The following is a 10,979-nucleotide window of genomic DNA, read 5'->3' on the forward strand; positions in this document are numbered from 1 at the left end:
ATAATACAAGGATTAGAACAACAGACTCACAGTGCTGGAGTGAATATTAGATCATGCTTGTGAGTGCAATTACTAGTGCCTGGCATATGGTAGGTATTCAAGCTGTGTTGGTAGAGTCTGAATCATTACAGGCTATGGTTATTATAGAGCTCAGACTAAAAAGAGAGAGGAGATGTGGAGTGATATATATTTATTGAGTGTTTTCCATAGTTCCGACACTATGCTTGGCGATTTATATGCAAATAGTTTGATATAGTGGGATTTGTTGTTGTTCAGTCACTCAGTCATGCCTGACTCTTTGCAACCCCATGACCTGCAGCCCACCAGTCTCTTCTGTCCTTCACCATCTCCCAGAGCTTGCTCAAACTCATGTCCATTGAGTCAGTGATGCCATCCAACCATCTTGTTCTCTGTTGTCCCTTGACTTCTTGCCTTCAATCTTTCCCAGCATCAGGGTCTTTTCTAATGAGTAAGTTCTTTGCATCAGGTGGCCAAAAGTATTGGAGCTTCAGTTTCAGTGTTAGTCCTTCTAATGAATATTCAGGATTGATTTCCTTCAGGATTGACTGGTTGGATCTCCTTGCAGTCCAAGGAACTCTCAAGAGTCCAAGGTGACTTTATAAGGTGATTTCCCCATGCACTACAGAATCACGGTCCAAGTATGTGCTGCTTTGACATCTGGTGAATTGAAGAAGGCAGGGGTTGGGGGGAGGGGTGAGGATTAACATCCTAACAAGTTCCCCTCCCACTCTACTCCTCAGATAAGCTCCCTAAGCCAAATAACCCTTCTCATTAGCTACTGGACCAACTACAGTTCCCATTTACCCCCAAGTAGCAGGCTGCATTTCCTGGCCAGCTTACACGGTTATGCAAACCAGCCAATCACATCTTCCAATGGGAAACAGAGGGTGTGTCACCCCCTGGACACTCCAAAGTTAACTCCAGCAGTCCCTGCTTGTTCAGTCTGTCACTGAATATAGTCCCCATGTGGCCTGTGAGGCATGCGATGCTCTCCCTGCATCTGAGCTCTGAGTATCTGTGACTAACAAACTGTGGTAATCCATCTGTCCTGTGTTGGGGGTTAGCCATCCCCATAGCCTGAAGACTGGAATTCTTCTTCTACCAACACAGTGAATACAAGGTGGTCCAAAACCCTAGAAGAAACTGAACTGAATGAGTCCCACTAATTACCCTAGATCATTGCTTCTCAGTCTTTAAAGTGGAAACAATGACCTGGAGATCTTAAAATGTCTGTTCTGATTTAGTAGGTCTGGAGAAGGTCATGAGTGGGGCCCAAGATTTTGCCTTTGTAAAAAGCTCCCAACTGATACCGCTGCTCCTCAGACCACCCAGTGACTAATGAAGCCCCAAGGAAAATAGAATCCAGACCAGGGAGACCTTGAACGTTCACTGCATCACTCACCAATGACCTTCCAAGTATCTGGAAATCTGTCACATCAAGGAACGACTGATCGTGCCTTCTATTAATTGGGACATTCAGTCCGAGGGATTGGAAACTGACTAGGATCTGTGTAAGATGGAACAATCCACTGGAACCAGAAGAAAGAAACTGCTTAGAAGTCACATAGCAAGGAGACCTGCATGTGGCTGGGAGGAAAGGGACTTACCAGTCTCTGCCTTGTTCTAGCCAATCTGTGATCCAATACTACTGCTATTTTAAAGAAGGAAATATTGGTCTCCATAAAGCTTGTCACTGGACTTCTAGGATTAAAGAACTTCACTTATTTCTATTAGTTTTTTAGTAAGGTTCATTGGGAAAATGTCACATTCAGGGAGAGGGGGAAAGGAATCAAAGAATTTGTTGCAAAGGGCCTTAATAACAAGCAAGCCAGATGCTTCTCACTGAGAAAGACAGGAGGAGAAGGAGAGAAGCAGAGGAGAAGGGCTGGATGAAATCAAGTCATGTTTTCTCTTGGAAGCTTGACCTCAGTGAAAATCCAAAAGCAGAGACTCCCAAGGAGTCCTTCTGCTCCCAGGAGACAGTGCAGATTAGATTGGCCTTATGCTTAGCATACAGGCCTTGATGCTAATTTCTCTTGACCTTCTCATGTGATTCTTGTCAGTCTGGCCCTCCTTTGTTAAGCTTGGTTTAATTATGTGCATAATGGCTCATTATTTTTTATAAAGGAAACAGCAAAGGAAATAATTATGCAAATGAATGAGGTTTGTTGTTCACTGTGGAGCTGTGGGCTAATTGGACACTGGTACAAAAGAACACCACTGCCAAATACAGTGCCAGAAAGAATCCCACTAATCTCTACCTCTGAGATCTCTTTAAGCACATCAGTACCTACAGGATAAACTTAATGTCCAAGAACAAAGATAAAACGCCAGAAAAACTCACCTGCTGTCAACAGATAGTTTAGCAGGTCTCCAGGAAAGGAGAACTGGGCGTGGTTTTCTGGACACAAGAGAAGTCATTTTGGCCTGGGCCATTTTGGATCTAAGCCTGATCTTTCAAATATCTGGGCATTTGGCACATCAAGGGATGACTGACAGCGCCTTCTAGGAACTGGGACATTCAACTTGAGGGATTGGAAACTGACTATTATGTGTGTAAGAGCGAATGGTCCACTGAAACCAGGAGAAAGAAACTGATAAAGAGATCACAGGGCAAGGAGATGCATGTGTAGCTGGGAGAAAAAGGACTTAGCAGTCTCTGCCATGCTCTAGCCACTTTGTGATCTGATACTACTGCTATTTTAAAGAAGGAAATATTGCCAAAAAGCTAACCGAAACAAGCAAGTTCTTTAATCCTAATGCCTGTCCTTGAACAGGTCTCAGTAATTAATGGTCTCAGGGAACAAAGGAACACAGGAACGGAGAGAAGGCAGTCAAACAGCAGAGCAGTGATAAAGCGGAGTCCTAGATCTTCCTCAAGAGATGATGATGTTGATCCTCCTGACTTCAATCAACTCAAGTTTGGACTCTGTGAACCTTTGTCTTACTTCTGTGCTGAATCCTCCTCTGCTCAATAGGCATGTTCCCTTAGCTTAAACTTTCCCAAGTTTGCTGTTTGGACAGACACTACTTTGGGAAAGATCTCTGGTATCTTACTTGCTGCAAGTAGTAAATCCTTTCTTCTCCTGATCTTTGGCTTCGTTGTGTCCATTGGCTTGACATCCATCAAGAGGCAAGCCCCGTTTTGGGGTAACACTAGGGCAGGGGCTTTGATTAGAACAGCTACTCTTCCTTGCTAAAGTTGAAGGCTGACCACACTGCCCAAGATCACACTTCTTCAAGCAGCACCTCCTTTTCGCTTAGTCTTCGATTGCTGTCAAACAGGAAAGATTTGTGTATTTGAGCCTAGTGTTCTTGCTTTGATCTCTGCTTTAGAAAGTCTCATTCACTCACTCATTCATTCAATCATTTGCCTCTTTTAATTCCATCTATTTATAGTTAAATCTTAAGCTGTAAGACTCGTGGAATTTGGCTCCTTCATGTCTTAACCAGGGTTACCTCTTCTTGATACAGCTCATGTGTCACAGGTGGTCTTCTTTCAGCCTTACACATTCCAACCTTCTTTGATTTTTGGCCTTTTACCTACAGTTGATTAATTCCTCCCACCCCCTATGTAACCCCTAATTCTGATTTATTAGATTAAATCAGGAATAGATATCATATGTTTTCGTGTTACCCTGTATTTCTCCCTTAGGGCATTTATAACATTTGAAATTAATTACTGCTGTAAAACAACCTAGGCTCACTTGGCCATTTATAATTATATCTTTTCCAGAACTCACAAAAAGCAGGGATATTACACTGAAGGCAAATCTCCTAATGGTTTCTGCACAACAAATATCATCAGGCAGGCACAAAACTCATCACATAGCCTGTTCTGAAAGCTCGATGAAATCCTAGCACTCTGTCTTTTCATGTACCCAGACCAGCTCTTAATTAAAGGGTTCATTTGAGGCAAATGTGAAAATATTCTAGCTGCGGAATTCAGCTAAATTTGAATCAGTATCAAACACTGCCTAAATGGTAGACTATGCAACCAGAGGAGATACCAAGGCCTAAGGCATCATTTCAAATGATAGATGGCTACTAGATTTGCTAGATTCCTACAGTTTTTAATGTGATGGAGGTAGAGTCTGTACAACATTCTTAGTCACTTCCTAAAACTGGAAGATCATTTATGTGACAAAAGAAAAATTATCTCCAATATCCATTATACCAAGTAACACATTTTCTGCTGTTGATCAAGTATTAATGCAACTGTTATTTTATGATAACTGTCCCTGGAGGGTGCATTTTGATTAGAGTCTTTCAAGTACCATGCCTGGAATTTGCATTTCTGATAGAGTTGTTCGGATATTAACCAGCCACTCCCAGGATATAAATTAAAATGTCCATCTATGTATCACTATATATCATCTATATGAAGTAAATTGCAGACAATATAGCAATTGTTAAATTTGCAGGTTCACATCTGGTTTGCTTACTGGAATATAAGCTCCACAGAGCAGTTTGGTTCAGTTCAGTTCCTCAGTCATGTCCAACTCTTTGTGACTCCATGGACTGTAGCTTGTCGGGCTTCCTTGTCCATCACCAACTCCTGGAATTTGCTCAAACTCATGTCCATCGAGTTGGTGAGGCCATCCAATCATCTCATCCTCTGTTGTCCCCTTCTTCTGCTTTCCATCTTGCCCAGCATCAGAGTCTTTTCCAATGAGTCAGTTCTTTGCATCAATTGGCCAAAGTATTGGAACTTCAGCTTCAACATCAGTTCTTCCAATGAGTATTCAGGGTTGATTTCCTTTAGGATTGACTGGTTTGATCTTCTTGCAGTCCAAGGGACTCTCAAGAGTCTTCTCCAACACCACAGTTCAAAAGCATCAATTCTTTGACGCTCAGCTTTCTTTATGGTCCAACTCTCACATCCATACATGGCTACTGGGGTGACTTATTCATACATATTCCCAGAGGCTTTGCAGTTTCAGACCCACAGCAGGTGACCAAGAAACGGTGGTTGGGCTAAATAGGGTCATCTGCCAACCTCTCCCCCTTGCCTCCCAATCATGCTTTCTTACTTCCCATTTACTTCTATCATTTTCTTTCTTTCCTCCCTTCCTTCCTCTCTCCCTCCCACCTTCCCTCCCTTATTTTTTTTATCTCTCTCCTTTTCCTTCTTCTTCTTCTCTCCTCTCTTTTTCTTTTTTCTTCATTAGTGTTTCTCTCCTGTCATTTTCCTTTCATTTTCTCATTTTTGTATGGGAAAGTTATGTGACTTCTTCAGAATTCTGACTAAAGATTCTGCCCCTGAAGAACTAGAGTGTTTGAAGACTTGCTTCAGCATGATTTAGTTGCTTTGAGGCTTTGTATTTTCCTTGTTTCCTGATTGTAAAAGGAGAACAGTAGTGATGCCTTGGTCAGGGGGCTGTTGTGAGAACTGGCATATTGCCAGCATGCTTAATTCTCCAGTCCCCCACCCCCACCTGCCTCTAACTTAGCCCTAGTCCCCATTTCATTAATTATTAGCTTATTTTAATTTCCTCAGCCATGATGTCATTCATTTCTTTCTCCAAATGGTCTTGAGAAGGTGAAAGTGTAGAATCTTCTCTGCTGGTTGTGTTTGTGTGTGTCTGAGATGCGTGGGGCAGGGGCTGGCAGTCAAGGAGAATTGCTTTGCTACACTCTCCTTTCCTTCCAAGCTGAGTTCTCTTAGACAAGTCAGTTAACCCCTTTCAGCCTTTGTTTTCCTACCTGTGAGAGAGAGTTCTCACATAGCTGTCATGAGGATGGAATGAGATTAGTATTTGTGAAGACAGCTGGTCCAGACAGATGCTCAACAAAGGTGAATGGAATTGAAAATGATCTTTTCTAACCAATTGTAACATCAGGGTTCAGCCAGGAAGCTGACCTTTCTGGGCTATGGATAAGGAATAATTACAAGAGGTGGACCCTATAGAATTGTAGGAGGCTGGGAAAGTGCAGGTACGAAGGCTGAGGTGGAAGATTGCAGAAGACACCAATCAGTCAATCTGAAAGCCAGGCAGAGCCAGCTGCCAAAGTGAGACTGAAAGGGGAGCTGATAGGAGGGATGTGGGGAACTATTTGCCTGTCTGGATTCACAACCACATGTCTGCTGAGGCACCTGGGATCTCTGTTAAAGAGTAGGGTGAGCAGTCATGTGCAAGAGCTTAACTTTGACAAGAGGAGAGTGACAATTACGTGCAGCTCACTGGCATATCCATCTGTCTGTCACTCATGTCTAAACTTGAGGACCTTAGAACTAATGGCTGATACTCCATTTCCCTCTTCCAAATCTCATGCAAATTCCAATTCTCATGCCAACTCTAACTCTGTGTAATACCCATAATTCTGGGAAATGTAGTTTCAGCTTTATCATGTTGACCTGGAAAAACCACACCAATCTTTTTCATTTTACAGCTAACTACTTTTGGCCTTGATTTAATTTTTTTTCAGTAAATGTTAAAAATGCTTCTTAAGCATGATCTTAAGTTTATTGAGCTACATAAAATAATTTTCTAACTGGGTCAGTCTCTCTACTTTGCACTTGAAATGCAACGTCACATAGGAGAAGGATTTTTAATGCAACCTATGTTAACTTCCTTACAAACGGGAAAGGGAGGTTTTTATTGAATATAATTTGGGTTTAGATTTCAAACATACACTAGCAATGAACATATCTAGGTTCTGAATAGTTTATTCCTTTGCTTGTTGTTTGTCTCCACTGCTAGATTTTTTTTTTTTTGGCCCTGATGCATACCTTGTGAAATCTTAGTTCCCTGACCAGGGATCGAACCCAGGGCTCCTACAGTGAAAGCACAGAGTCCTAACCACTGGACAACCAGAGAATTCCCTCCACTACCAGATTTTAAGTTTCATTATCTATCTTGCCATCTCTTCTCTGAGCTGGGACTTTGACATAAGAAACCCGAACTCTTTCAAACCTGTTCTTTAATATCGCCAGTGGGCCCAGAACACTTAAATGTAAAAACTAAAATAATAAGTACCATCTCCAATTTGCAGAGGAGAAATAATTGTTAAGGGTTTTAAGTGCTTAAGGTTAGGTCCTTAAAATTTTCTTAATGTAATTTTCCTCCCTTACTTGAGGTTAATAGCACACCTGTGAGGTTGCTTACTTCAGGAGTTCCATGTAGTTTAAAGCATTAATCATCGTCCTTGTTAAGCCATGGCGAATGAAAAGATGAATAAGATGTTGTCTCAGGGGAGTTAAAATCTAGTGTGTTTGGGTGGAGGGGGGGGCAGAAATGATAAGGTAACTTTACGAGAGAGGTACTCTGCGGGAAAACACAGCCAGTACTTAAAGAGGAGAGGGCAGAGATCAGGAGCATCAAACCAGTTGTCACCCCTCTAAGATTTCACCAAGCACGAAGCACATTAAAGAAAGCAGGCAGAGTGTTTATTCCCAGCAGAGGAAACTCAAGGAGAGCTGAACATTTAATTAATCTTTTAACAGCCCTGGTTGAGTGAACTGAGAAGTTTCATTCTTATTTTCACAAATTAAAGTCTGACAAAAGTGGATATACTAGGAGAGAGAGAGCAAGGAAAATAGAATGAGTTTGTGACTGCAAAGGGAAATAGTCAAGGGGATGAAGTTTATTTTTAGCATGACTGTTTATTCTCTGGGGCCCCCTAATCCCCTTGGCCTGGGGTCTCAGTGACCTTCTGCCACCTCTGGTCCCTCCCCCGACTTTGATGACATTTGTGACTCACCAGGACTCTTTCCCCCGTTAATCCTTACCTGTCTTCGTCATATTCTTTTGAAGTCCCGTTTGTTAAAATACCTCTTTGCCAGGTACTCACTATCATCATTCAAATACCTTACATTTATAGAGTTCCTCAAAGTTTGCTAAGTGTTTTTAAGTACTTCACATACTTAATCAACTTATTTAAATGAATTAATATATTAATAAGTTAGTCTCTCTAGGTAACAATCTAGATGCTAACAAGAGACTACTAGAAAGAGTACCAGACTCCCTCAAGTCCCCTAGATTTGCAGTTTTTTATGCTTTGTAAAGTGTTTCTCCATCTGTCTTTGAAAAGACTCCAGAGTAGTGGGAAGTGGGTACTGGGGATACTGGAAAGGAAGGTATCTTAAGGCAGAGGGTCCTCTGGGGCCAGAGCCAGCACCTTGCCTAACTCCAGGGGATGCCATTGACACTGCTGACCTTGGGAAGGACACCCCTGTCACTGCGCAGGACACTCCCTGTGAGTATGCGGACACAGTGGCTCTGGTTGTGGCCTTTGATTCCCCTGGTGTGCATGCCCAAGAAGATGCCCTACACCTACTAACTGGGAATGACTGGGAAGGCGCTGGGTGGAGGGACCCTTAACCCTATACTTCCCAGGATGGAATAACTACACCCCCACAATAATCCTTCTTCCCCAAGCCCAGGGGCAGTCATAAAATGATGCTTGGCAGAGACATTTTTCTCTCAGTGCTCATAGTAAACATTCTTGAAGTTGCGATTAGAGCAGAGGTCAGAGATATAAATCCATATAAAGCACAGTAGGATTTTTTTCTTTCCCCTTTAATGGACAGTTCTTTCTAGGCAGCTGTCATTTACAGCTCAGTTATTATGCTCATGTTGCCAAGGACCCATACACAGGCTGCTGTGATTTTCAGTTTTCCTGATGAATTCAGAAGGTATCCTAGTTTTAGAACTAGCTTGAGTGCTGTTCCCTGGCTGTCAGAGACCCTTCTTATCAATCTTTTACCCCAAAGTAGTATTTTCAGGGCTTTGTGGTTCTTCTGCTATCAAGTCACTCACTGACATTTCTGCTTCAGAAGACCGGGAGGTCTGAATGGGCTCCCCAGACCCCTGGCTGTCCCAGCAGTTTATCAAGAAGTCCTCAGAAAGTGTGACAACTTTCAGGAAAAAAAAGCATTTTGTCCACATCTATTTCACATATTTGCAATGTAAGATTAATTACAGGCTTCAGAGGAATCCTGTTATATTCCTAGCAAACCAAAATATTCCGAAAGCCTTGGTTGTGTCAGGAGGCCATGTGAGTCAGCTGTCTCTGCTTATATTTCGTTCATCTTCATTACTGTGCTTGTGTGTGAATTTCAAAAAGTTTGCAATCACTTCTCCACCCACAGACAGATTTTGTCCCGGACTACCCAGGGGCCAAAAATAAATGACAGAAGCAAGAGTTCTCTAGAATCCTCTCTCTTTGCTTAGGTCGGGGATGCCGAGGCATGGGACCTTTTCACATTCTTGGCTGGAAGCACAGAAACCCACAGAGAGAATATGATACAGCCAGGAGGGGCTGTATCATATCATAGGATTCATTTGTTATAAGCCAAATGAATCCAGCAGATGCTCCTTGCAAAATACTTAAGAGGAAGGTCCACAGAGCTGCTTGATATGAGGCTGTTTTTGAAAGTTTGAAAGGAGGAGAGCTTGGGGGGCTGTAGAAGCCTGGTCTGTAGTCTCAGCGGCCATAGCCTTGGTTAGAACAGAGATTCCATCCTCTTGCATCTGTTTACAACTGCTTTCTTTGAACATTACTGTAACATTCACAAGCTCTCTACCTACCTCACACCTAAACTGGGCCCAGGTGGCTCAGTTGTAAAGAACCCGCCTGCCAAGCAGGAGACCTGGGTTTGATCCCTGGGTTGAGAAATCCCCTGGAGAAGGAACTGGCAACCCACCCCAGTATTCTTGCCTAGGAAATCCCGTGGACAGAGGGGTCTGGTGGACTACAGTCCATGGACTCACAGAAGTGTCAGACTTGACTGGGTGACTAAACAATAACAAGCTGGATGGCAGTCCATTATAATGTACTGGGCATAGAAAATTTGGCAGATGGGATGTTTTTCCCCAACTGTTCTTTACAATTGAATTTTTTTTAAATTGTTTTGACTTTATTTATTTATTTATTTTTAGATTTTTTCCCCCCATTTATTTTTATTAGTTGGAGGCTAATTACTTTACAATATTGCAGTGGGTTTTGTCATACATTGACATGAATCAGCCATGGATTTACATGTATTCCCCATCCCGGTCCCCCCTCCCACCTCCCTCTCCATCCCATCCCTCTGGGTCTTCCCAGTGGACCAGGCCCGAGCACTTGTCTCATGCATCCAGCCTGGGCTGGTGATCTGTTTGAATTTTATTTGGTGTTTTTGTTCAAGTTTGTTATTTTTGATTTTGGCTGTTGCATGATATCTTGAGTTTATCAACATTATTCAAAGGCTTAAGAGGATTTATCAAAGTATAATGGTAACAATCCTGGAGGAGGGAATGGCTACCCACTCCAGTATTTTTACCTGGAAAATCCTATGGACAAAGGAACCTGTCGGGCTATAGTCCATGGGGTTGCACAAAGGCGGACACGACTTAGCAACTGAACAACAACAGTGATGACAATAGTCACATCGATACTGTAACTCAGGATGTATGAACAGACTTCTTGATAGAGAATGTGCATATAATGAACATACACTGTGAATTTTCATCAGCCAGGTCAAGAAAATCCATGGAAAAGATGATTTTTCACACACAGAGAAATGTATTGTTAGAAAGCATAACACTAATTATCTAAAATTTGAGTGTTACTGGACTGACAACTTAATTTACCTTAATATTTAGTGTATTATACATTGAAAAACATCAAACAGAGGCATGAAGACATAGTAGCTTTTGCATCTTTTAAAAACAAATATAACAATATATCCCCTAGGAATCATTTCAATTGCATTTAAGAAATTAAGCCTCAAGTAACAGTGACTTGAATGGAGAGAGATTAATTTCTCTTTCTCGAAGAAGTCTGGGAGCAGGCAGTCTAGGGTTGATGGAGCAAATACAGGGTGTCATCAAAGCCCCGGCTCTTTTCTCTTTATTCTACCATCTTAATACCTAGCTTCTGTTCTTAGAGTTACCTCATGGTCAAAGATGGCTGCTGGAGCTCCAGACATTATAATCCTACTCCAGTCAGTAAAAAGAAGTAGAGATAGGCAC

Source organism: Muntiacus reevesi, chromosome 22 (genome assembly GCF_963930625.1).
Source record: "Muntiacus reevesi chromosome 22, mMunRee1.1, whole genome shotgun sequence".
Taxonomy (NCBI): domain Eukaryota; kingdom Metazoa; phylum Chordata; class Mammalia; order Artiodactyla; family Cervidae; genus Muntiacus; species Muntiacus reevesi.